Source organism: Oryctolagus cuniculus, chromosome 6 (genome assembly GCF_051225735.1).
Source record: "Oryctolagus cuniculus isolate XC-2025 breed Fujian yellow rabbit chromosome 6, ASM5122573v1, whole genome shotgun sequence".
In the NCBI taxonomy this organism is placed as follows: domain Eukaryota; kingdom Metazoa; phylum Chordata; class Mammalia; order Lagomorpha; family Leporidae; genus Oryctolagus; species Oryctolagus cuniculus.
The window spans coordinates 15,758,431-15,785,899 of NC_142872.1; the positions used below are offsets into that span (position 1 = coordinate 15,758,431).

Here is a 27,469-nt window from a genome sequence, read left to right on the forward strand (position 1 = left end):
CCATGCTGTGGGCCTTTAGGAATCTCAGGATTGCTTTTTTCATCATAGTAAGATAGAACATAAGTTTTACCAGTCTCAACTGCACAGTCCCCTGCACTAAGTGCCTTCGCAGTGCTGTGTTTGGGACCCACTCCCCCAGGACCTGGCTGTTGGGCAGATGGGCTATTTGAAGCTGAAGGGGTCTGAGAAATGGCATATACAGAGGACCTCTGATCTCCAGCTTCGCTCCAGAACAAGTTCCGGGTCCAGCAAGTAAGAGGCGCCCTCTCTGGCCTCGCACGTAGGTATCAGTGGCCCTAGTACTTGGGTCCTTATCCACTGCCTTCCCAGGCACATGAGCAGGAAGCTGCATCCGAAGCAGAGTGGCAGGGACTTGACCTGGCACTGATACGGGATGCAGCCAGATGTTACATGTGTGATCAGCTGCCCAATAGAAAGCAAACTATAATGTGGGGATAGATGTGTCAGGCATCAAATTCATACTCAAAGTATTTCTCTGCTTGTTAAGTGTCAGGGAACGGACTGCCAGCCATGGGAGAAGGCGGACTTGAGAGGACCCCTGGGCCACGAGTGCACGGAGTTCCCTACAGCCCTGTTAAATCATGCTGACAGCGCCAACAGAAATGGGTTGCTCTGGCCTGGCTGTGTGGGCAGCTAGCAGATAATGTCAGGCTATCTGTGAGGCAATGATGCGTGACCACTCATTGTTCTTTTGAAGGCAGTGTGGTTAAGATAAAAAAGCCCAAAGGCGGAGAGCTTTGAACTAGTAGCCATTTGGCAATATGACTTCTGTTCTGTTCAGGCTCCTCCCATCTCTCCTCCACAGCCTGCAGTTCAAGTGTTCTTTCTGGATCTGCAGTCTAGTGTGGGAGGTAGATTCTGTAGTGGCAAAGCAGGTTAAACATCCTGCTGCGACATGTGTGTCCCGTACAGATGCAGGCTTGTGTCTACTCTGCTCCACTTCTGATTCGGCTCCCTGCTAATGCACCTGGGAAAGCAGCCAAACATGGCCCGTGTGTTTGGGTCACTTCTACCCATTGTGGGAGACCCAGATGAAGTTAAAGGCTACTGATTTTGGCCCAGTCCTGCACTAGCTATTGTGGCCATCTGGGGAGTGAACTGGTGTATGGAGGACCCCTCTCTGTTTCCCATTTTCTCTGTCTTTCTAACTCTGCCTTTCAAATGAATAAACTTTTTAAAAGTTCTTGGTTTCCTTTAATTTTGTTGACTTAACTATATTTTAAAATAAGTGTGTGGTACAGACCATCCTAAATTCAGAATTAGAAGGTTGTGTGTCCACTTGCTGTGGAAGATAATTTCAATCCATCAGTAAGAGTTTAATTTAGGGACCAGTTCTGTGACATAACGGGTTAACTTTAGTGCTGGCATCCCTGGTGGGTACCAGTTCCAGTCCCAGCTGCCTCATTGTCAATCCACCTCCCTACTGATGTGCCTGGGAAAGCAGCAGAAGATGGCTCAAATGCTTGGGCCCTGCCACCATGTGGGAGGCACTAAAGAAGCTCCTGGCTCCAGCCTGGCCCAGTTCTGGCCACTGTGACCTTTTGAGAAGTGGTGCAGTAGGTGGAAGATCTCTATATCTCTATTTCTTCCTGTCTAACTCTGCCTTTCAAATGAATACATAAATAAATATTTTAAAAAATTTTTATTTATTTGACAGGTAGAGTTATAGACAGAGACAGAGAGAAAGGTCTTCCCTCCATCGGTTCCCTCCCCAAATGGCTGCCAAGGCCAGTGCTGTACCAATCCGAAGCCAGGAGCCAGGTGCCTCCTCCTGGTCTCTCATGCGGGTGCAGGGCCCAAGGACCTGGGCCATCCTCCACTGCACTCCCTGGCCACAGCAGAGAGCTGGACTGGAAGAGGAGCAACCGGGACAGAACTGGCGCCCCAACCGGGAGTAGAACCCAGGGTGCCAGTGCCGCAGGCGGAGGATTAGCCAAGTAAGCCGCGGCGCCAGCTAAGTACATATGTATTTTGAACATCTATCTAACAATCTTTTATGAAGGGATAAGCGCTCTCCCTCCTGTGGTGAGTTCTGTAGGTTTTTCTTGCACACGCTCATAATGTGTGGTCTGTAGTTGGAGCTGCCCGCTCACCCCCCAGGCAAGCAGAATCAATCCAGATAGCTGGTTTTCAGGTTTTGGTGTTGTGGTCGTTTGGGTTCAGTGGATCTTGGGTGGGGCTTGAGAATTTGCATTTCTAACACGTTTCCTGATGCTTGAGCTGCTGCCAGTCCAGGGCTTGCTCTTGGAGAACCATGGCAGCAGATGGCATTGTACTGGACGGGCAGCAAGCCTGTTGTGTTTTCCAGGGAGGTGTAGACTTGTGATTAGCAGGAGAGTTGGCTGATTGAAAGTAGGTTGAGAATAAATTGTTTTACATGTTTTGTGCATTTGATACACAGCGATCCGTACTCAAATGTGCTTTTCCAGAGCGCTCTGGAACCTGACGTGAGATCTTGCTAAAGCACTGTGAACAGTTGGTTTTGCAAGGGACAGGAGGGGATCCTTCTGGAAAATGAGAATGTTCATGAAGACCCTTCCCCTGGGCAAGGAGGAAGCAAGCAGATATCTTCTATCTGCTGCTTCCCTCCCTGGATGGCTGTAATGGCCAGGAATGGGCCAGGCCTAAGCCGGGAGTGTGGGTTTCCACGTGAGGGCAGGGACCCACCCAAGCACTCGGGCCCTCTTCCGCTGCTCTCTCATGAGGTTAGCAGGGAGTGGCAATGGAAGTGGAGCAGCCGGGCCTCGAACTGGTGCTTCGATTCAGGATGCTGGTGTGGCAGGTGGTGGCCAAACCTGCTGCACCGCCCCAGCAGCCCCTTAGTTCCTGTGCTTTGTTTTGTTTTTTAAAGATTTATCTATTTGAAAAACGGACTTACAGAGAGAGGTAGAGACAGAGAGAGGTCTTTATCCTCTGGTTCACTCCCCCTATGGCTGGAACTGAGCCGATCGAATCTAGGAGCCAAGAGCCTCCTCCAGGTCTCCCACATGGGTGCAGGGGCCCAAGGAACCCGGCCATTCTCTACTGTTTCCCAAGCTCACCAGCAGAGAGCCGGATCTGATGTGGAGCAGCTGGGCCTTGAACCGGTGCCCATAAAGGATGCCAGCGCTGCAGGCTGGGGCTTTAACCTGCTGTGCCGCAGCTCCAGCCCCTCGGTTCTTTACTTGGCTGCGTATTGGTTGCTGACACAGCTATATCACAGGACCTCTGGCAGACAAAAATACATAGTTACTGTCAAATGTTTTCACTCCTATCTTGGGTGGCAGCAGGGGAGGGAAGAAGAAACCCTGAAGGATCTCACCAGAGAACAAGGTTATTTGATGTCTTAGAAATGAACATATATTTTGCCTTATTTCTTCACATTCCATTAGCTTTTGTATAAAAATGGTTTACTCAGCTTTACAGGTAACCATGTTTATCTTTGGATTTCTGTGATGACGAACAAAAATACCTTCTTTTGAACAACTTAGGAAAATGCTTTGTAAACAGTAGTAAAATAGAGGCGATTTCCTTACTGCTAGACATTGTTTTATTTTGGGAAGTGGGAGGCTCATTAGCAGCAACACTAGCTTTGATGTCTCATTGACAGATTCCTTACTCTGATGTTTCAATTTTTAACAATCGGACATAAAATGACAACTTGTTCCCCCTGACATGTTATATATAGTTATAAAGATTTACTTGTAAATAGGATTTTGGAGATGTCCCAATGTCATAAGGCTTTATTTATTTATTTTTAAAGATTTATTTATTTGGAAGTCAGAGTTACACAGAGAGGAGAGAGGTCTTCCATTCTCTGGTTCACTTTCCAGATGGCTGCAACGCCCAGAGTTGTGCCGATCTGCAGCCAGGAGCCAGGAGCTTCTTCCGGGTCTCCCACGTGGGTGCAGGGTCCCAAGGACTTGGGCCATCTTCTCCTGCTTTCCCAGTCCATAGCAGAGAGCTGGATCGAAGGTGGAGCAGCTGGGTCTCGAACTGACTCCTATATGAGGTGCTGGCACTTCAGGCCAGAGCGTTTACCCACTGCGTCACAGCGCTGGCCTCAGTAAGGCTTTATAGGAACACTTTTTTCGCATAGACTTACTTATTAATAAAGTAGAGGATAGTGAATGAGTGCCACAGATAGCTGATGATTTCTGTGTTGTATCTTAATGAAGTCACTGTTACATTAAAAATTTTTAATTTTTTAAATTAAATCTATAATATTTAGGCAGAAGAACCATTTAATGCCACCTTTAACTAAAGCAAACTGAAAAATAGTATTCTAATGTATGCATGACTCCTTTGATTAATTTATTTGCTTGAAACGAAGAGTGTCAGAGAAGGAATGACAGAATTCTTCATCTGCTCTTTCACTCCCCAAATGACTACATCGTCTGGAATTGGGCTAGATGGAAGCTGGGTGCCTAGAACTCCATTTGGGTCTCCCACGTAGGTGGCTGGGGCCCAAGAGCTTGGGCCATCTTTGACCACTTTCCCAGGCATGGTAACTGGTAGCTGGATCAGAAGTGGAGCAGTTGGGACTAGAACCGGCGCCCCTGTGGGATGCTGATGCTGCAGCAGGTGGCAGCTTCCCCAGCTGTGCCAGAATGACAGCTCCTGAGGGAGGTCCTGTATCTGCTGATGCACTGCTCAAATGCCTATGATAGCCAGGGCTGGACCAGGCAGAAGACAGAAGCCCAGAACTCAATCCGAGTCTTCCACATGGTGGTGGGGACCAAGTCCTTGAGCTGTTCGCCGCTGCTTTTCAAGGTGAGCATTAGCAGGAAGCTGGAATGGGAAAGGGGCCCAGACTTGAAATCACATGCTCTGACGTGGGTTGCAAGCATCCCAAACAGCTTCTTCCCTACTGTGCCAAACACTTGCCCTGGTTTCCTTGTTTTTTAAGGCTAAAGAGTATTTCACTGTGTGTATGGCTAATATTATCTCCATCTTTCCATCAATTTTTTGAGATTTATTTATTTACTTGAAATGCATAGGTACAGAGACAGGGAGAGACAGAATTCCATCGCTGGTTCACCCCCACCCCCCAACGACTGCAATTGCTGGAGCTGGGCCGATCTGAAGCCAGGAGCTTCTTCCAGGTTTCCCGCATGGATCCGGAAGCAACACCTGGACCCTGTTCTGCTGCTTTCCCAGGCGCATTAGCAGGCAGCTGGATCGAAAGGTGCCCATGTTAGTTGCCAGTGCTGCAGGTGGCAGCTCTACCCACTATGCCATTGCACTGGCCCTTATCTTTTTTTTTTTTTTTTAAGATTTATTTATTTACTTGAAAGGCAGAGTTACACAGAGAGAAGAGAGGCAGAGAGAGAGCGAGAGAGAGATAGGGGTCTTTATTCTGCTTGTTGACTCCCCAGTTGGCCACAATGGCTGGAGCTGCACCGATCAGGAGCCAGGAGCATCCTCTGGGTCTCCCATGTGGGTGCGGGGACCCAAGGACCTGGGCCATCTTCCACTGGTTTCCCAGGCCATAGCAGAGAGCTGGATCAGAAGTGGAGCAGCTAGATCTCAAACCGGCGTCCATGTGGGATGCCAGCGCTTCAGGCCAGGGTGTTAACCTGCTGCGCCATAGCACTGCCCCCCACCCCCATCTTTTCGTCTATTGATGAACACTTAGGCTGATTACCTGTCTTGGCTCCTGGGAGTAATGCTGCAGTGAATGTGGTAGTACAAATCTCTCTGGAACGTACAGATTTCACTTTGAATATTTACCCAATGGTGGGACTGCTAGATCATAGATTTTTAGTGTTTTTGTTTTTTGACAGGCAGAGTGAAATAGAGAGACAGTCTTCCTTCCATTGGTTCACCCCCCAAATGGCCGCCACAGCCGGCGCGCTGTGCCTATCTGAAGCCAGGAGCCAGGTGCCTCCTCCTGGTCTCCGATGTGGGTGCAGGGCCCAAGGACCTGGGCCATCCTCCACTGCCCTCCCAGGCCACAGCAGAGAGCTGGACTGGAAGAGGAGCAACCGGACTAGAACCTGGCACCCATATGGGATGCCGGCGCTGCAGGCGGAGGATTAATCAAGTGAGCCACGGCGCTGGCCCCTTATTCTGAATTCTTGATGTCTGTTCAGATTCAGCTTAAATGTCCCCACATTACTAGAACATGGAATGTTGACACAAAAATGAAAATATCTGATTGCCCCCCAGCATGGAACTCAGAGTGTTCACAGGTCAAAGCTAGGAGAAAGAAAGAAGCACCCACATTAACCAGTATTTTCTGTTTGCTCAGCTGGGTCTTGGACACACCTGTGCACTGAGTCTGTGCAAGCTGCAGGGTTTAACCTTGTGGAAGTGGCAATTTGGAGCCAGTTTTTTAAAGAACTTCATTTTCTGTAGTTTGGGATGAAGCCAAGACAAAATGTAGATTTCTTCTGTTTCATAAGTGAGCTCTATAATAAACAAAACTGGGTCTATCAATTTGATTTACAGTATGATCATTGTATGGATTCCACCTGACTGAAACATTGCATTTGACAAAATCAATGCTGAGGAGTGCATTTGATGCCAGCAGCTCTTAGAATGACAAGGAAAGGCCATTGGTGATGAATTCTTTTAACTTGGAATTCAAATCTCAGGACTGAATGTTGCCCATTATTGGAGTTCAAAGGCAACTATCTCTAGAATTGTTCTTTTAATGCCTGTTGCATGGTTTTAGTTGTTCTTTTCTTGTAGGCACACAATTGTTGTCTTGATCTTTGTGATAAAAGGAGCGTCTCTGTGTCTTTGTAGTGAACCCAGTTGGCTTGGTAACACGCCTGTAGTCAGAATTCCAGAGTGGGGAAACAAAGGCTGAGGAATTATTGGCTGAGAACTGTTTGTTCAGGACTGTGGGAATCCCAGCCCGCCTGTGGAACCAATGGGCTCTCTTCATTAGATCCACATTTATCCAGAAACTCCCCAATTCCTTGCCCTTTGGTTTTTTTCCCCCCAAACTAGAGATTCAACCACAATAAAAACAATTGTGCTGACTTCTTTTGTAAATCCATTCCTCCCCGAATTCCCAGCGTGCCATAATTCTTCGTCTTCGTGTCATAATTCCAAAGGAATGGCATTAGCTTATTCAATGTTACATTTATTTCCATAATGAGGATGTGTCAAGGGGCAAGACTTCACTAGAGGCAAAAAAACGAAACAGAAAAGCATGCCTTGTGGTTTAATTGAATGGTGATGGAATGGCTTCTCCCCTGTCCAGTAATTCCCAAGTTAATTAAGTAAACAAATACAATCCATCGCTACTATTTTGGGTTGCTTAGTTTTAAAACTTTAATTCAGCCCTACTTGAAGTATTTTCCAGTAAAACTAATAGAAAGGGGAAATCAATTTTTTTAAAAAGTTGTGCTTTTTTTTCTTTATTACTGGTGTAGAGGTATTCTTAAACCAGCTGACACAATGTCATCTGATTACACAATTGTGACTTGAAAATGCCAGGAATTTCCCTTTGTGTGTCGAAATAATGCAAGTGGAATTCGGCAATGTTCATATAAATACGTTAATTAGACCGAGGCTTTATCAGCAGGGAGTCATGGGAAGTACGCAGAGCCCTGGATAAACATTTTTAAAAGCTAGAAACATTCTAGTTACACAAAAGACAGGACAGTCATAACAGCAGTAGCAACCACAACCACAACCGGCTGGGGAAGCGGGGAGCTCGTGCTTTTTATGAGCCTGGGATTGAATGGTTTTTCTTTTCTTTTCCCACCATTGTTTTCGGGGAAATACTTAGAAAATGGAAAACAGGAGTGAGAAACCGAAGGGGCTGGAGAATTCTAAGTAGTGTTGGGAGAGAGAACGTGAAAAGAAACCCAAGTAGCTCTGCTCCAGACGCTGTTGAAATACACAGTATGCAGGCTTGGCTGGTAGGTTGGAAAACTTTGAGCAGCGTAAACACAAAGTCGTTCAGGACAGTGCTCAGCGTCTTGTCCCATGCCTTCCCGGCGTGGGTGTGTGTGTGCTCCTGGCCACGGGCCACTCCGTGCCCTCCGTGGTCTTCAGTCCCGCTCTGAGCAGTCCCCTGAAATGTGTAGGTCCTTGGCGTGGTGGATTGGAAGTTGAATGCAATCGGCGCCCGTGTTCCAGGTGACAGCTCCTAATTACTGACGGAGCAAGTTGGGGCTGAGCAGGAAGGGAGTAATAAGAGATCACACTGAGTGCCTTGCGTGAAGGTTGTTGCCTGATGGTCTCTGCCAGCTCCGACGGCTCAGGGGCTCGGCACCCCGGCTGAGCCTCAACACTGCCAGTTGATCAGTTATTACCGACGACGTATTTCCCTTCTCTTTGGCCTTTCTTTGTTTTGTTGTGCATATATTTGTCAAGCACTGTTTTGGTCACTTTCTGGAAACAGAAATTGGACAAAGCAACACAATAAGGAGAACATTTCATGTGTGGAAAATAAATGCTTAAAAACCTTCTTAATACAAAATCCAGGTGGACGGGCAGGCAGTGGAGTAGAAAAAAAGGATGGGGGCGGGGAGCAGGCCTTGGGCTTGGCAGTTGAGATGCCATTGGGGTGCCTGCATCCTGTATCCTAGTACCTGGGTTCAATCCCCAGCTCGGGCCGCTGACTTGAACTTCTTGCTTGTGTAGATCCTGGGAGGTGATGGCTTAGGTGGTCAGGTTCCTGCCACGTGCATGGGACAGCTGAGTTAGGTTCCTCGCTGCTGGTTTCTACCCCAGTCTGGGCTGTTACATGTATTTGGAGTGTGGGCCAAGGCATGGGAGTTCTTTTTCTCCCTCTGAAAATAAATAAATGTTTTTTAGAAAGGGGCTGGCATTGTGGTGTAGCAGATAAAGCCACTGCTTGGGATGCCTGCATCCCATATCAAAATGCTGGTTCCAGTCCTGGCTGCTCTGCTTCTGATCCAAGTTCCTGCTGATGTCTCTGAGGCAGCAGGTGGTGCTTCAAGTGCCTGGGCCTGTGTGTACTCATGGGACAGATCTGGGTGGAGTTCCTGGCTGTTGGCTTGAGCTTGGCGCAGCCCTGGGTGTTGCACCAATTTAGAAAGTGAACCACTCCATGGAAAGTCTCTTTGCCTCTCTCTATCACTCCACTTTTTATTTTTATTTTTTTATTATTATTTTTTTATTTTTTTGACAGACAGAGTGGACAGTGAGAGAGAGAGAGACAGAGAGAAAGGTCTTCCTTTTTGCCGTTAGTTCACCCTCCAGTGGCTGCCGTGGCTGGCGCACCGCGCTGATCCGATGGCAGGAGCCAGGTACTTCTCCTGGTCTCCCATGGGGTGCAGGGCCCAAGCACTTGGGCCATCCTCCACTGCACTCCCTGGCCACAGCAGAGAGCTGGCCTGGAAGAGGGGCAACCGGGACAGAATCTGGCGCCCCGACCGGGACTAGAACCCGGTGTGCTGGCGACGCAAGGCGGAGGATTAGCCTAGTGAGCCATGGCGCCAGCCCACTCCACTTTTTAAATAAATAAATTAAAAAGAGAAAAAGGTAGAATAACTGGGCTTTATGTGGATACTGGGCATTTTGGGGGCCCTAATTTTTCATCTATTATGTTCTTGATAAGATAGTTGGAGCAGCAGCATTCTGTGAGTTAACAAAATGAGTAGCACTGTATGCTCCAACTAAGCAACCACAACTTTGTTTTTAGAGTCAGTCTTGGAGCAGGTGCATATTGAGTTTTCTTTCCGGTATAGACAAACTGTGGCTTAACTCACAAGTCCTCACAGCGGCCATCATCAAAATTCTTTGCAGACTTGTAACACAGATTTCCAGGTGTTGGCCCAAATGTATTGAATCAGAACATTTTGCTGTGGGTTCTGCAAGTCTCTGTTACTGATGGCGAGCACCCCATAGCTGAGCGGAGGACGTGCAATAGAACCCCCCAAACTGGATCCACGGGCAGCAAGCCAGTGACTGACTGGAGTGAAGAAAGAAGGTAGGTGTTGATTACAAAACACAGAGCAAGGAACCAGGCAGTATCACCTAATTCCAGTGCACTCTGATGGCTTAGGGGTAAAGGTTTTTACAGGCTGAGGGTGGGGCTAAGTGCCTGTTCTGCTGATGGCCGAGGTCCTGATTTGTTGGCTGTGCATCTGGCCCTTCTTTGATTGGTTGGCAATATGTCCTCTAGGGAATTTTGGTGATGGCTAAGTGGGGTCTCTTCAGTCTGGGGATATTTACTTTTGTTCAGGCCCTGGGACTCCTGGTAAAGGAATTGCTGAAGATAAGAACTAACAAGATGTCACATACAAGGGAAATAAATGACCTCATGAGTCCAGCGATTAGGGATTGTGTGGGACCCACTGCACCACAGCCTCAATTCAATGCCTTAGTATTGGTGAGAGGTTAATCTGAAATCCTCAAATCAGGGCTGGGAAAGTGTAAACTAAGCGAGGAAGCCTGGGAGACCATGGGAGACTGGGACCTGATGACATTTAGCATCTGTGTCCCATGAACTGCACAGGGACTTGGTTTCATTTTGGACAAAAATTCTGCAGAGGAATATGACAGATGGCCAAGACTATGCTTTGTCCAGGTAGAGTCCTGCTTGCCTGGAGTTTCATGTTCATTGCTACAATGAAAAGTTCTCTTTGCAGGCAGGAAACTTTTTACAAGAGAGCCTAGATTTATTCTTTATTTCTTTCCTTTCCTTTCCTTTCTTTCTTCTTGATTTTATTTATTTGAAAGTCAGGGTACCCAGAGAAAGAGAGGCAGAGAGAGAGGTCTTCCATCCACTGGTTCACCCAGTTGGCTGCAATGGCCAGAGCTCTGCAGATCCAAAGCCAGGAGCCAGGAGCTTCTTTATGGTCGTCCATGTGGGTGCAGGGGCCTAAGGGCTTGGGCCATCATCTACTGCCTTGCCAGGCCACAGCAGAGAGCTGGATCAGAAGTAGAGCAACCAAGTCTTGAACCAGCGCCCATGTGGGATGCTGACACTGCAGACAGCGACTTTACCTGCTATGCCACAGCACTGGCCCCTGGGGTTCTCCTTTGAACCAGTTGTCACATCAACTTGGCTCTGTCATGTAGTTGAGTAAATAGAATCCCTAATACACGTTCATTTTACATTTGTATGAGAGTCATGGTTTTATCTCCTTTTGAAATTTGTCCTTAAATGAATTTGAACATGAGCTTTTTCATTGAATGTGACTTCTTTTGCAAGAGCTTATCTTCTGTATGGTCATTTTAAAGCCGGCTGCTTAATATCCTGGGGTTTATTTGCCCATCTTTGATGCATTACCTCTCTGAGAGGTGTAAGAACAGGTCAGTAAAGGAGGCATCAAAGAGGCAGACTGAAAGACAAGGAAGAATAAAAATATTGGAAGATACTGAATATTCTAAAGACGTTTGAATAGGAAGCAGTACCTCGGGGCAGGTGTTGTGGCGCAGTGGGGGAAGCTGCTGCTTGGGACAGCTGAATCCCATATCACTACCTCATTGGAGACCTGGCTGCTTGGCTTCTGTGCCAGCTCCCTGCTCATGCACCTGGGGAGGCAGCAGAGATGGCCTGAGTACTTGCATCCCTGCCACCCATACGGCTTCAGCCTTGCCGTGATCTGGCTGTTGAGGGCATTTGTGTAGTGAACCAGCAGTTGAAAGATACCTCTGCCTCTGTGTCCCCCCACCCCCTTTAAAATAAATAAATAAATAAATAAATAAATAAATAAAACCTAAAAGGAACCAGTAAACCCCTCTAAAGCACTTTCTTTTTTTAGACAAAGAGCAACTACCGCTGATGCTGAATCAAGACTTTGAGTCTGGGGCCAATGCTGTGGCATAATAGGTAAAGTGGCTGCCCACAGTGCCAGCATCCCATATGGGCGCTGGTTCAAGTCCCAGCTGCTCCACTTCTGATCCAGCTCTCTGCTATGGCCTGGGAAGGCAGTAGAAGATGGCCCAAGTCCTTGGGCCCCTGCACCTGCATGGGAGACACAGAAGAAGCTCCTGGCTCCTGACTTCGGATTGGTACAATTCTGGCCATTGTGGCCAACTGGGGATTGAACCAGTGGATGGGAGAGCTCTCTGTCTATTTCTCTGCCTCTCCTTCTGTCTGTGTAACTCTGACTTTCAAATAAACAAATCTTAAAAAGACTTTCAGCCTAAAGGTTTAGGGCCACTAATTCCGACTAGTTGGAATTAGTCAAAGAAAGAATCATATCTAAGTAGAATATAAATGTTAAACAGCTGGCCAAGGAAAATTATCTAGGAGGACAAACAGTTCTCAAAGCTCTGGCAAACAGCAGATTGATACTGTTTTGTACTAAATGCCGCAAAGCCAAAGTGGTGTGAGAGTATGCCTATTCATATGAATAATGAAGAAAGAGTTGCTTCTTTGATATCTGATGGCACATACGTTTTAGTGTTGCTGGGGTTTATGGAGAAGACCTGCAACTATGGAGGGAATGTTAAGGGATCAGAATCTCAGTTATCAGCTACATTTCTTTTTTTAAGAGACTTTATGTATTGGAAAGGTAGAGTTAAAGACAGAGAGGGAGAGACAGAGAGAGAGGTCTTCCATCTGCTGGTTGACTCCCCAAATGGCTGTGAAGGTTGGGGCTGGGTCAGGCTGAAGCATGGAGCCAGGAACTCCATCCAGATTTCCCACTTGGGTGCAGGAGCCCAAGCACTTAGGCCACCTGCTGCTGCTTTCCCAGGCCATAAGCAGAGATCTGGGTCAGAAAAGAAGCAGCTGGGACATGAACCTGTACCCATAAGAGATTCTGGCACCACAGACGAAGTCTTAGCCCACCACGCCACAGCACCAGCCCATCAGCCACATGCCTTGACACTGGTAACAGCAGCCATTGGTGCTAAATAGGTCTTAACCACCACAAACAACCAGAAAGAAGCCAAAGTATCAAGGAGAGAGGATAGCTACAAAGCCTGGTGGCTGCGGCCGACACTTCTAGAGACAGTGACGGTACAGCCACTGTGGCCCCTTGCTCTTTGACTAATGGCCCTATAGGTATTTGCTGTTTCTTTCTGGTGAGAAAGAAGGAGCAACATGGGACTGTGGGGTGGGGGAGATGATGGCTGCTTCGAAAAAGTGCTGTTGACACAGCTGTCATTTCTATGAAGATGTCCAACTAATAAAGGAATCTTGGGACTAGGTATAATTAAGTAGAATTGGCAACCAGATTCCTACAGCCTGAAAAGAAGGAAAACTGCTTTGTTCATGAAAAAATAGAATAAATGTCTTTATAGGAACACACTGCACATGGTCTTAGTATGTTCCTTGACAGTTTTTTAGTCTGTAGGTGTTTGAGGCCTATGCTACAAATTCTAAGTTGATACATACCCACATGTAGCATCAGCAAATGTTCCAGTTGAGTTTCCATGTTCCTAATAGCCATTTGCTTGGTAGAGGCCGTGTCTGTCATAGGGCTGGGGTATAAGCTCTTGCCCAGTACCTGGAGTGGATGTGATAGAAAGGAGGAAGGAGATAGAACCGGAGGGGGCCTGGGTGTGTTACTTAGAGGATATAATCACGGTTTACTCTGATGTCCAGAAACAAATCCTGTAGTAGTTAACTGGTTGTGTCCATATCAGTTTGGGTGTTTAGGGTCTACTCAGAGAATATATATATGCACACATTGTATAGTTGATCTGTTTGACAATCCTTTGGCCTTGTGTAGTCTGTTGATTCTGAGTTTTGTCCTAGATTGTAGTGTGACCTCCCTCTGTGCTGGATGGTTTACAGAATGTTAGCGGTTAGAATGGCAAGCACATTGAGCCAAAAAGCACAACAGGAAAGAAATAAAATGAAAATAAAAAATGTACCTTGCTTAATGCTCTCAGAAAGGTCACCTTTGGAATCCAGCTACCATTCCTAGACAACAGCTACATCAAAGGTGATTTTATGACTGTGGCCCGTTGTTTCTTATTTGTACGATTTATTAGTCCCATAAATTGTTCTGTAATTTGGTACTGCAGTGGGCTTGGCAGATCTGTTCACGTATCTTACATAATGTTTGGTTCTACTTGAATTTCAGTTACAATGTATTTGTAAAATGCCTAGGTTGCGTATACACAGTGAACTTGTGGTTAGAGCAAACCTAGACCTAAACATCACATTTCTAAGAAAGGTGTTTGTATTCTTTTATTTTTCTTGAGTAATTTGGAAAAAAATGTATCAGGACTTAGATTTAGGTACATGTTAACCCCTGCGTGTACTATTGGTATTGGAGTGTGAAGAGTTTCTTCAGGATTTTACGTAAATGCACGGTTTTCTACACAGAGATCACTCAGCTGTTCCGTGACACTTGACATTAATCACATACGCTGATCAACCAAGACTTGGCTTTCATATAGGAAATAATTTAGAACATATTTCTAAATGACTGCTTGTTATTACAGCCAATGTAATTACCTAGCTAATGACAGTATCTGTTCATAATCAAAGTAGTCAAAAATACCAAGTTTAGTAATTAGACCATATAATTCCTTAACAGCTCAATTGTATAATGGAAAAGTACAATGCGTTTAGTCAATTTGCTCCAAATAACTCTTGCGCATTCAAAATTGGGAATTCCACAGTGTATTCTTTTGCCATTTAAAACTCAGGCTAGAAGGTTTAGGTTAGAAAACGTGGCTCCCTCCTATGTCCCACGTGAAATTTCTTGGATGTCACATTACAGTGGAGATCCATTTCGCCTCAAACCATTTGGAGGGTATAACATTTACTCCTTGTCACCAGCGTTCATTCCCGTAAGAGAAATGAATAAGAATTCGAACACAATGAAACAATCTTTGTGGAGCAATTTTAATGATTCTGTCATTATGGAAAACTATAGAAAATCATGTTTCCTCCTTTATCAACTCAGATACTCAGTGGCATTTGAAAGCTAAGACATGAAACAGGAATGGGAGAAAGCTCTTCTGTATTTTTGTCTTAAGCATATCATATTAATGGAAATCTATAAAGCAGACACAGATAGTGTCACAAATGCCAACTGACACGTGGTATAACGGGTAGCTGTGCAAAAATCCAGCCGGAAAAGCACTAAAAAAGGCTAATTTCATTTCTCCCAGCTGCCTGCCTCTCAGTTCCTTATCTCAGCTATCAGGTTTGAATAAATTTCATCTCCCACACTACAAGTAATGAGCAAGCAATGACTTAGGAAGCACAGAGACCAAGCTGAGACAGAATTAGAATGCAATTTTAATGAGACGGAGCTGAGAAAGTAGAAGCGTTACTCATTTGACAGACTTGGCAAAATATCCAGTGTTATTTCAAATGCTCTTTCCTTTCTACAAAGAAACTGTCAAATATTAAAATACAAATTAAAAAAAAATAGAGCGCTGACGAATTCTGTAGGGGCAGATTGCTAATGTGATTAGAAGCTAAAAAATAGTTATTAAAGAAGTCGTTTAAGGAGTAGGGCAACTGCAACTTAAAATGTAAATGTGTTAAGTAGAAATATTCCTAGGAAAACAAGCACCAGGCTTTGGTTTTTCTGGAAAAAGGCAAAGCACATTAACATTGAGGTAACACTCAACTCTTTGAGACGAGGGCCAGAAATAGTTGGGGGAGTAGAGACTACACAAATATTTTCTTTGTTAGCACTTAGCTGGAAGTCTATAAAATCATGGTAAATGGCTTTGAAATACCCTGAAAAGCTGGTGTGGAAACAAGTTACAGGCAGGCATGCATTTTTGTGTTTTTGAAGCTTGAGAGCCAATATTGATTACAGTAGGAAGGGGTGGTGGGGACCGTCCCTTGGAACAGTACAGGAAGGTGGCCTTGCGCTCCTAAGACAGGTTTCCACCAAAATGAAAGCACTTATTTTTACCCTGAAAAAAAAGAAATCATGGCATACTTGCTCCATGAAAAAACTGGGTGGCACAAAGTTCCAAGAGCTTAAAACGTGGGAGGACTCCAGCCCAGCAGCAACCCTGCGAAGGGATTTTCGGTCATGCTGCACACACTCCATTCGTCAGCTTCTGGGGGTGTCCGCTGCCTTTTCAGCCAAGCCAAGACAGAGTGTGCCTCAGAGCTGCGCGGCCACACCGCTTACAGTCTCCGCTCTGCAGCCCTTGGTCTCCCCACCCCCCTGCTCTTAACCTACCCCTTACTGTTGCTGTCTTTCTTTTAGTGATTACTTCCTGCCGGCTTTTCTAGTGCATAAAACATCTGTGATTTGCTACAGGCCCTCCGTGTTTAGACGCAGAGCCTCACAGCAGGTGCCACTTAGAAAAAAGAGCCCCTGGGAGCCTGAGTGCGCAAGTGCTATCCCATGACCCCAGGGTCAGGTCACTGTGGCTGCACAAAATTTACCAGGGAAAGGCTCCGTCCATCAACAACTGCAAACAGTGCTGCGAAAGACCAGGCTTTTAAGGGTGCGATAAGCTTGTGAATATGTATCTAAAAAGATGCGTGTGTGGACTTTGGGAATTAGATGTGGATCTCTGGTTCTGCAGCAAACAAATGACAAGAAAAAAAGAAATGAAGTGTTTCTCTAATGCTGGTGGTAGGGAGGCTTCCCTGGTGCCCCCAGGCTCCCAGGCCTCTGATTGGCTTCCTTGACTTTGAAGTCAGGGTCCCTCAAAGCTGTGAAATTTCCTGGATGACAAACAAGGCTGGGGAAACTCTGTTTGAAGAAATTAGTGTTGATAGCCATGGGGCCCATACATGAGGTTTACTTTTAACACCCGAAACGGGGTGCACTGCTTTTCCATGTAAATGTCCCCAAAACAACAAGGCAGAAATGTAGTTGAAGGGATTTAATGGAGCTAATTATACTTGGTGACCCTCTCCAGTGTTCTCTGGCTTCTTTCTCTCTTGAATGCTAGGAGGATTATGTTGTATGCGGCAGCATCTTGTACTGAATACCAGCATTCCGTTACCAGGATCTTGATGACAATATTTCATGTCGAATGTGCCCCCTTCAGCACAGCTACATCAGTTTATTAAGGAAATGCTGTTCAAGAAATCTGAAGAAATTCCAAAGCAATCTGGGAGTATTAAAAATGTTTTCCCACTGATGCCCAACAAGTTAGGTTTTGGTGTGTTGAAGGCAGTCCCTGTTGGGTGGCCTTATGAAGTTAGCAGAAAAATTAGGTATTATGTAACATTGCATATACAATGATACCGAATTGGAAGATGAGATTCCGATTCAGGAAGGAACAATGCAAGAAGGTGGTAGAACGGATCCCTAATCCTCACCATGCTATGCATTGGGTTCTATGCTTGGAGTACTCACTACTGTGTCTGCTTGTGTCAGGGTTCGAGGGGGGTTTTCATAAAGCATGAAGTCTTGTCCCACAACCTCCACCTGATTGCTAACAAAGCACTGTATGTTTTCCTAGATAATAGGATAATAAATATTCTTGAGATGTTATTTTGTCAGTTAAAGATATTAATCAGGAAAAAATGAATACGCGAAGCAGTGCTTAAGTTTAGCAGTTGTGTTCAGAGCATCAGAGGTGGGCCTGGCGCATGCCGGGCATCCTTGTCATTCCACGGCCCGTGGTCCTGGACACCGTCTGTTACTGTTCACCATCAACTCCCTCCTCCGTTTTGGTGTTGAAGTGTTCTCATTTGGAAGGCTGAGAGAGAGAGGGAGAGGATGACTTCTGCTCCATTGGTTCATTCTACCCAGTACCCAGAGAGGGCAGGGCTGGGCCACCATCTGGGTCTCCCACACGGGTGGTGAGACCTCGGCAGCCTGAGCCACCATCTGATGCCTCTCAAGGACCATATAATCTGGAAGCTGGAATGAGGAGCCAGGGCAGGTATGGTGGACTCAGGCACTCCAGTTAGGGGAGTGCAAACATCGTAACTGCTAGGCCAGATCTCAGCCTCCTGTCCCTGTCTGTGTCTTTCGTTTCTTGCTGTATGGACGTGTTGGTACAGCCTATGAGGGCAACTCCTTGACATACGTACTCGCCAGTCAGCTTTCATGTCAGATCCTCAGCTTCTTGTCTCTGCCTAAGGATTAGCGAAGACTGGTCTGTTCCCGAGAGCTTGGATACTGAGATAATGGCTAACAATACTGTGTGTGTGTGTGTGTGTGTGTGTGTGTGGCGGGGGGGGGGGGCAAGCAGCTGTCACTCAAGCAGGTGGCTTGGAGTCTTGGAACCAGGGAGCAGAGAGAGCCATGGGGGCTGAAAACCATCTCCAAGAACGGGAGGAACCCATAATACCTCTATCTCTTAATGTCACTTCTGAGTTTGCCCAAAAGTAGAACCAAGAACTTAGATTGGACTGAATCACACTCTGGAGTTCCCTTTCTAGCATCACGGGTCCTGTGCGGCTGGCATGGGGTGAAGTCCTTAACCTCTCACACGCACCTTCCGTCTTGGGCAGTGCTGGGGTAAGCAGTGCCTACCTACAGGAGTGAGTGAGACGTTGCTGGGAATCCACGCTCGTTAAGTTGCCTGTGAGCGTGGCAAAGCCGTGCTGTTTTGCACAGAGAATTTCTCACGAGGCACGCAAGGAAGGAGCCAGGAACACGGCTTGCCACCTGACTCCCCTAACAGCTTTTGCAAGAGACGGTTGTGAAGGCAGCCGGACGGGAGGGGATAAGCGTGGAGTGCAGGGGTTGGCTGAGGAGAGGCCTTCTGGGGCTTCCTGAGTGGGAGCAGACTCTGTATAGCATGCATGAAAATCAGCAGGCTCAGCGGGCGCACACAGGGCTCAGAACACCGTAAGTCCCCCGTGGTCTCTGTGGTCCTAGGGTCCCGACAGGTCTGAGTCAGCGTGGGGAGTTTTAACAAAGTTTCCTGTAAGGTGAGCTTGGAGTTTCAGAGGGCCCCAGGTCGTCCCCCCCGCAGGCTGTGGTTTGCCCATCATGCGTGACACGCTTGGTGTCAGCTCAGTACAACCTCCTACTCTCTGCTCTGCGTTCACCAGCCTTTCTTCCCCCCTCAGTGTGCACCTGACATTTAGAAACTTGGCCTTGTTGTCAATACTGTGACTGCATCGGGGACCACGATGGCCTGTCTGGGAGGGTTTCTCAGTTCCCCACACACAATTCTCACGCCAGGAGCCTTTTCAGCGAGGTGACTTCTGGTATTCTGCCCGAATGACACATTCTCAAGGCAAACACGATGTTGCCTTTACTGCTTTCCTTGCCCCTTTGGGTGGCTCTACCCACAGGGCTGCGATGGTTTCTATAAGCAAAAGCTGCCTTGGGCAAATTAATAACAAGTCGCACCTCGCCCATTTTCCTATTTATAGGATATTCCTCCTGATAATATTTTTTTAAAAATCAGAAACATTTAATCATGTTAAAAAAAATGACATGACATACCATTCAGCACTGTCACCAACTTTCAGTGTGCAGTTCAATAGTGTTAAATTGACTCAGACTGTTGGGCAGCTGACCTCCAGAACTTACTATTTGAAAAGCAGTGTGACAGGGGGAGAGAGAGAGAGGGGGGTCTTTGATGTGCTGATTGACTCTCCAGATGGCTGCAGTGACCAGAGCTGGGCCATTCCAAAGCCCGGAGCCAGGAGCCCCATGCAGATCACCCACAGGGATGGCACAAACTCAAGTTCTTGGTTCATTATCTTCCGCTTTTCCGGGTGCATTAGCAAGAAGCTAGCTGGGAAGAGGCACGGTTGAATGCTCCAATATGGGATGCTTAACAATGCTGACCTCTCTAGAACTTTGTTTTCTTGGAAGCTGTGACATTGCACAAATAAGAACACCCCCCGTCCCCTCCCACCAGAATCTCTGGAAGTAGCTTTAATTATTGGTTTTGATCTATATGTTCAGATGTGATCCTGTAGAAACATCTATCTGGTCCTTAGACTAATGCCTTTGCAAAATAGTATTGTTCATTGGAAAACTGCTCCGTTCAGAAATGGGATACCTAAAATTCTCATTTTCTGCTTCTCTGTACAACATTCATAGTTAGAGTAATTAGGAAGTATGGGAGTTGATAGGTGATCCTGTCCTGTCTGGTGCTGAGTGTGCCTTTCACCCTGGGCTCGGATTTGGTTGTGGAGGAGGTGTGAGGATGGTTTTCCTCTAAGACCATGATGACTTGGAGACAACTAGATTACACGCTCCTTCACCACACAGAGTGATTCTTAAAATACAGTCTGGATAATTGAGGTCAAAGCGATTTTTGGGTGTCTAATCTCCCACTTCTCTGCCTCATTTGGCATATTTAGATTTAGTCTGCATTAGTATCTGAGGGCGGCTTACTCTGCCTGTGTATCTAACAACTTAGAACATGGTTACCCAAGTTCCATAGTGAAGCCGTTGAATGTGGAAAAACAGCAGTAAAGCAAGGAGAATTCTCTCTCAAGCCTTTAATTCTTGTTATGGACGATCAGATTCCACTTCCGTTTTCTCACTCACCTGCTAGTGTCCAGTGTTGATTGCTCCTCAAGTATAGGTCCTGACATCTCATCTTTCTGCCATGGCCAATGGCTTTTCTTCCTAAAAGTCATTCAGTGTCTTCGTATCCCCCAGGTTTCAATAAAACAGCTTCTCCATATTGAAAAATTGTCTGAGAGGGGTTTTATTGCAATGCACCTCTGAATGTGGTTGAAAACAAATAGCACGCATTGTATGGGGATCTTCAGAAACTTGGCGGGAAAATGGGGTTAATGATGATGAGCTCAGGGATATACATTGAGGCAAGTGATTGAAGCCACTGATGAGGATGCCTGCATCCCATAGTAGAGCGTGTGGGTTGGAGTTCCCCCTGCGCTTCCGGTCCCACTTCCTGTCGATGCACATCCTGAGGGACAGCGGATGATGGCTCAGGTGCTTGGGTTCCTGCCACCCATATGGGATAGCCAGATAGAACTCCTGGCTTCTGCCTGGGCCACTCCTGGCTGTTGTGGGCATTGGAGAGTGCATCTGCCTTACCAATAAATAGAATGAACAACCTTTTAAAAGTATACTTTCTGTGCAAAAACCCTGTTTTTCATAATACATGGAAAAATGTATGTTAGAATAAAAACTATATATAGGTTTCATTAATTTTTTAAAAAGATTTAAGATTTATTGTTTTTGAAAGAGTTACAGAGAGAGAGAGGTCTTCCATCTGATGGTTCACTCCTCTGACGGCTGCAATGGCTGGAGCTGTGCCAATCTGAAGCCAGGAGCCAGGAGCTTCTTCCGGGTCTCCCATGTGGGTGCAGGGGCCCAAGGACTTGGGCCATCTTCTATTGCTTTCCCAGGCCATAGCAGAGAGCTGGATTGGAAGAGCAGAGGCTGGGACTAGAACCAGCGTCCATATGGGATGCCGGCACTTCAGGCCAGGGATTTAACCTACTGCGCCACAGTGCCTGCCCCTGTTTAGTTTTTTGGAACTCATTTTTTAATTCCATTTTCTGATGAACTTTTTAGAAGTACTCTCGCATTGGGAAGGGATCTCAATTGCATTTTTGTGAGCATGTTTCTTTTTAAAAAGCTCCATTTACACATTTTTTTGGGCACATTTTGTTTTGATCAGCATAATTAACATGTCCCTAAATTTGCTCCTGTACCAGATTTTACAACCACAATAGGAAACAGGATTCACTGTTGTGTTTGTTTCTTAGAGTCAAATCATTTTGAGGGACTGAGGTCACTTCACTGGAACCCCCAGAATGCTTTTGTCCCTTCGGAGGCTGGGACGTGATCAGTATTGTTGTCGATGAGGACTGGTGAATGCTGCCGTCTGTCCTGGGGATGACATGAGAGGTGTGTTCCGCCGGGTGCCATGAAAGGGATGATACATCCTCCGCGGAGCTGGTCGGGGATCCACGCCAGCTCCTCACGGTGTGAGCTCCCAATTGAAGTGCAAGCTGTGATCTAGGGCTTGAAAGAGACCTTGAAAATGGCAAAACAAGACCCTGTGCTCAGAACTGACCAAACCGAGCTGCCGAGAGAAGCACCCACTATTCTCTTAGAATGCTCGTCGCAGGGAATGTCATAGATGGAAAGAAAAGAGAGAGGAAGAGAAGGGAAAAAGGAGGCTTTTGTGCGCTGGGACCCCACAGACCTGAAATCAAGAGATAATGCCATAGGGATGGAGCTTGCCTTCTTTCTCCATTCCAATGCGCAGAGAATGTCATTCATGGCCACACTGAGGACTTAGAAAAATATTTTCTTGTGAAGTTAGCCTCATCAGTAAAAGTGGATTCTATTTGGCATATAAGGTTGTTGAGAAATATCTGTGCCACATTCTTGGCTGGACTGGAATAAGGAGATTCCAGAGGTTCCTAAAGTATGCATAAAGTAACATCCCTGGTAGTTCAAGTTGCAGTTAAAACACTTCTCTTACTGACCCTGGAGTGAAAGGCCTGCTTGCTTCTTGATTATTCTTAGCTTCCAAATACTTAAACAGGTTTTTCTCTCTTGTTAAATGCAGTCATTGAAAAAACAATGTATAGGGTAGTGTTTTGTTCTGCAGCAAAACTTTGGCTACGTCTGTGGTGTCCTTCAACTGTGTTCACTGTCAGATGTGCTGGCCTCGGTCCTGACCTTGACCTTGCCTATGGTGCCTGGGTTGGGCCTTGGAAGCTGAATATGCCCTAATGGCTGACCACCAGACAGTGGTCTGCCTCTGCATGGGTCCCCTGTGCCCAGAGGCATCCAATGAGCATTTTGAAGAGTGTACCATACAGTGCCAGGCCATTAATGAAGTGGCGGTGATCCATCTCTGTGGAGGACCATGCAGAGAACAGCGCACTATCCTCAACCATTAAGTACAGTCTCAGAGAGACGGCCCCCAGTGAGCTCCAGGACAAGTTGGGAAGCGTTTGCTGCAGACAGACCAGCTGCCTTTGAAAACCTGTCTTGGTCAGTGGAGCTTTGCACTTGGCTTTGAGCCTTGAGAGTTCCCTCTCTAGATGCTGGTTGGTCAGTCGGACCGAGTTTATTTGGTGATCCAAGTCCAAGGAGATGACCTTGGAGCTACCGCACTGTTGAAGCAGAGTTAAGTAGCAGCATTTATGACTTCATGAGCAGGTACCTGTCTACAAGGTGCTCTAAAGGAGGCAGGGGGTGGAGGGGTGGGGTGGTTACACATGATCTGTGTACTGTGGGTTATGCTATTTTTGACCGTTGACTGGTCTCTGTGGTGAAGAGATTTGTATTTTTGCTGACCTACTTGGATTTGGTTAGCTTTCTCTGGCCCAAGTCCCAGAGAAAGCTGGGATACCATCTCATGCCTTCTCTGTCCTGGGGCCTCGGAAGATTCCGGCATCTCAGAATGACAGGGCTCTGCCCTCTAGCTTCTGATTTGTGGGCAATAGACCTTCCACTAACAGTCTATCTGCTCCTCTAAAGATGGAGTGCTAATCCAGAGGGACTCAAAACGGCTCTGTCATTTTCTAGATGACGGCTCCTGTTTTCCACTGGCTCCTGGCACATGCGCCATCATCCATCTATGTCAGGGAGACACTTGCCTATCGCTTTTACAATGCCTTTTGTTGAAGGCGTGAAACTGAGCTCATCAGTCTTGGGAGGAAGTTGTTGCTTCTGCTAAACTAAGTTTAAACTCCGCTGTGGATTTCTGATATGACACTTATTTTTATTAGACATTGTCAGGATTATTTATTGTCTCCTGGAAGCCTGCTACAGTTTACAACAGGGAAACTTAGTCATCCGATTGAGTAGTGTGAATTAAAAGTTTCAGCACTTGATATTCACATATTAACTTCATTTTTTTGGCAACTCTTGATTAAGAAATTACTTGCTGAAGAAGAGCTAGAAGCTGAATCAGGATCATAGGAAGTAAAATTTAATTCAAATAATTTGTTATATATAAAAATTGAGCATTTAAAAAAACCATAAGATCAGTCATCTGATAGCTGATGAGATACCATGAAACACCAAAGAGAATCATTTGCATATGTTCTTGATCAATTTGTGTAGATAAAATTTACTCATACTGCAAACTGTTTTTCTATTCCTCATTTGGGCTTTGACCAGTCTGAATCAGTCTAGCCCTACCCATTCAGGAAGCTTCTGAAGGGGTCTCAGCTACTACAAACAGCTGAGACCGTCACAATTCTTTGTTCGTATCTTAAGTCACAGCCTGTAGGGTAGTTAAGAGTATCAAAGGCGGGGACTTGCCATGAAATCTTGAAAGAGTGATACCTGGCTGTCCGAATCAAGTGCTGAAGCTGGTGTGGACGAATCTGTGGTTTAGGGTGCCTGCATCCCATATCTGAGTCCTGGTTTGAGTCCTGGCTCCTCTGCTTCTGATGTAGCTTCAAAGCTAACATACCTGGGAAGGTGGCAATGGATGGCCAAAGCACTTTAGCACTTCACTATCCATCTGGGGGACCTGGGTGGAGTTTTTGGCCCCTGGCTTTGGATTGGTGCAGCCCTGGCTGTTGGAGTGACTGTGGAGTGAACCAGCAGATAGAAGATAGGCCTCACTGCCATTCTTTCAGGTAAAATAGAAAATAAATTAATAAATCTTGAAAACAAAACAAAACAAAACAAAAAACAAGAGCTGTGTTTTGTGGCTTTCTCATACTCTCTAGTCTGAGCCACATCCCCAGCTCCTCTCCCACACATGTGGAATCCCAGGAGTCTTCCTGAGTGGCCCCTCTCATAGGTGTGGCTGGGGGAGCAGGGGCTATCCCTTGGCTGCTGCCTCCTTTCTTTCAGCCTTGGGAGGCACCATGGCTGTGACAGTGTTGGAGAAGTTTCTGCTAAGAGTCCTTGTGAGGTTGGCTGCCCGTTCACAGCACAGTGCTTCAGAGAGGAGCAGTGCTCAAGGCTGCTGCTCATGTACAAGGTGTTCCTGGGAGCTCTAGATGTGAAAGAGGAGCTTGGAATAGAATCCTGGGCAGGACACAGCCTCAGAACCCTGGTACTAGGTCCATTTTCTTTAATTTTTGCTCAGACCAATAAAATGGACACTGAAGAAAGGATATGGGCTCAACCACTGTTGTCAGAATATTTGAGTGTGTGTAACACTCAGTGTAAATGAAATCAGGAAAGTGAGCACAATGACTAAATAGAAAAAAATGACTAGACACTGCTTGTATTTTTTTTTAATTTTTTATTAAAAAAATTTTTTTTTGACAGGCAGAGTGGACAGTGAGAGAGAGAGACAGAGAGAAAGGTCTTCCTTTGCCGTTGGTTCACCCTCCAATGGCCGCCGCAGCTGGTGCGCTGCGGCCAGTGCACCGCGCTGATCCGATGGCAGGAGCCAGGTACTTCTCCTGGTCTCCCATGGGGTGCAGGGCCCAAGCACTTGGGCCATCCTCCACTGCACTCCCTGGCCACAGCAGAGAGCCAGCCTGGAAGAGGGGCAACCGGGACAGAATCCAGTGCCCCGACCGGGACTAGAACCCGGTGTGCTGGTGCCACAAGTCGGAGGATTAGCCTAGTGAGCCACGGCACCGGCTTAGACACTGCTTGTAAATAGAAGCATTATTGTGTTTATTAAGGCAGAACCAGAGGCAGGCATGTGGTGCAGCAGTTACATTGTCTCTCTGGATGCTCTTATTCCACATGGGAGCATCTAGGCTCAAGTAAGGCTCTGCTTCTGATCCAACTTCCTGCTGATGGACACAGAGGGAGGCAAAATGATAGGTTCCTGTCCCCATGTGGGAGATTGGAACTCAGCTCCAGGGTCTCGGTTTCTGCCTTAGTTTACTCCTGGCTGTTGATTTTTTTTTTTTTAATTTATTTGAAAGACCAAAAGACTGAGAGATTGATCTTACATCCACTCAGCTCCATCCCCCAAATACCCACAACAGCCAGGGGTTGGCCGAGCCAGAGGTGTCCTCTTCAGTGTATTTCACCAGTGATTGACAGTTTTCATTGTAGGCTTCTTCCACTTCTTTAGTTAAATTTGTTCCCAGATAAATTATTATTTTAGCTGTTGGAAGTAGGATTGCTATGCATCTGACTTTCTCTCTCTGCCTGTCTAATTTAAAGAATTAAAATAGTAGAAATTTTTTATATGATGCATCATTTCACGTGTGCTTATTTCTCCTAGCCCGAAGTATTCAAGGTGTAACTATATTTAGGATGTGTCAGAATGCCATTCCTTTCTGGTTTTCAAATTATTGTTACAAGAGGAACTCTTGAAATATTTTTGTTTAGATCTACAATAACCTTTTGCTATAAACAAAAAGAAAAAAGAATGAACACTCGCACCCTACCACTGGTGTCTCAACATACTCCATCTGGATCTCCCATGTGGCTGACAGGGGCTTAGTATATCACCTGCCTCCCAGGTGCTTTAGCAGGAAGATGGATCAGAAACAGATAAGGAGGTGAAACTCGGTCCCAGGCACCCTAATATGGAATGTGCGCATTCCATGTGGTGCTACCACAGTGCCAGCAACTAAGTGCCACCTTTTCTCCTTGGATATCTGACTCCTAGGAAGGGGTGAACTCATTCATACAAATAGGAATAAAATGAAATTAAATATGCATGAACTTGAGCCATGCTGATTTTTGAAAATAGTTCTGTTCATTTAAAAGGCAGAGGGAAAGAGAGAGAAATTTCATCTGCTTATTCACTCCCCAAATGGACCCAAAAGCTAGGGATGAACCACACTGCAGTCAGGAGCCCAGATCTCTATCCAGGTCTCCTGTATAGGTGGCAGGAAATCAAGTACTTGTCCCATTATCTGCTGCCTACCAGATGTATTGGCCAGAATCTGGAGTGGAAGTGGAGGTGGGACTTGATCCCAGGCATGCTGGTAGGGGATGTGGGTATCTCAAGCAGTGGCTTAACCTGTTGTGGTACAATGGGCATCCCTAACCCCCTAGTTTGAACAAAAGTATGAAGCAATGATGGGTTTAGAAATTTTAGATACTAATTCTATTTATCTATTTTCATCTCATTTTTTCAGATGTACCAGTTGACTCATAATTTTATAGGCATTTATTTTTTATGTCTGAGATTTCCAGGGTGGAATAAATCAATAATTTTAACAAAAAATCATCTTGCAACACATGCATTTACAGGGAGTGATAATGGTGTTTAACTCGTAAAACTGTGATGTGTTAGATGAAGAAAGAGCTTTACTGCACGCAGATGAGGGCTAATGGTTAGGATATGTCGAATGTGTTAGCATGAGGATTCCAACTGGAGTCTAAGAATCAGAAACAATGAGATTAAACTGAGGGAGAGAAGATTTGGGGAAGGAACAGTGTTCCCAGTTGGTTAGTGAAGCAAATATTTACAAGACCCACCAAGGGATCGTCAGCAGAGACCAGCTCTTCAGGGAGAGACTTGACAAGCAGCTAAACTAACTCTGCGAGTCTGTAAGGGAATCAGACCGCATGTCCCTCTGGCAGCGTGGACAAGAAGCCTCAAGAATTGGAGGGAGGTGGCTGAGCTTTAGGCTCAGGCTGTAGAGAAGGAAATCACACCTCTTTGCGCAGCATAGCCATGTCATCAAGGGTAAGGCCGAAGTGAACTGATCCTGGCTCTCCTTACTCTGATCTGGCAGACTTGCTACTGCTCAGGAAAACTTTGCCTTCTTGCTTTTTAAAATGATCTTCTAAAGCAAAAGTGTAGGCCTTACAAAGTCTTAGAATTCATAGATAGAACATCC

At 46.1% G+C, this 27,469-nt stretch overlaps 1 long non-coding RNA gene across 10 annotated transcripts in view; it reads left to right on the forward strand.

The window, feature by feature from the left end:
* The window catches only part of LOC138850050 (uncharacterized), a 111,118-nt gene that overhangs the window by 25,566 nt on the left and 58,083 nt on the right, over positions 1–27,469 (forward strand). The window lies entirely within an intron of this gene.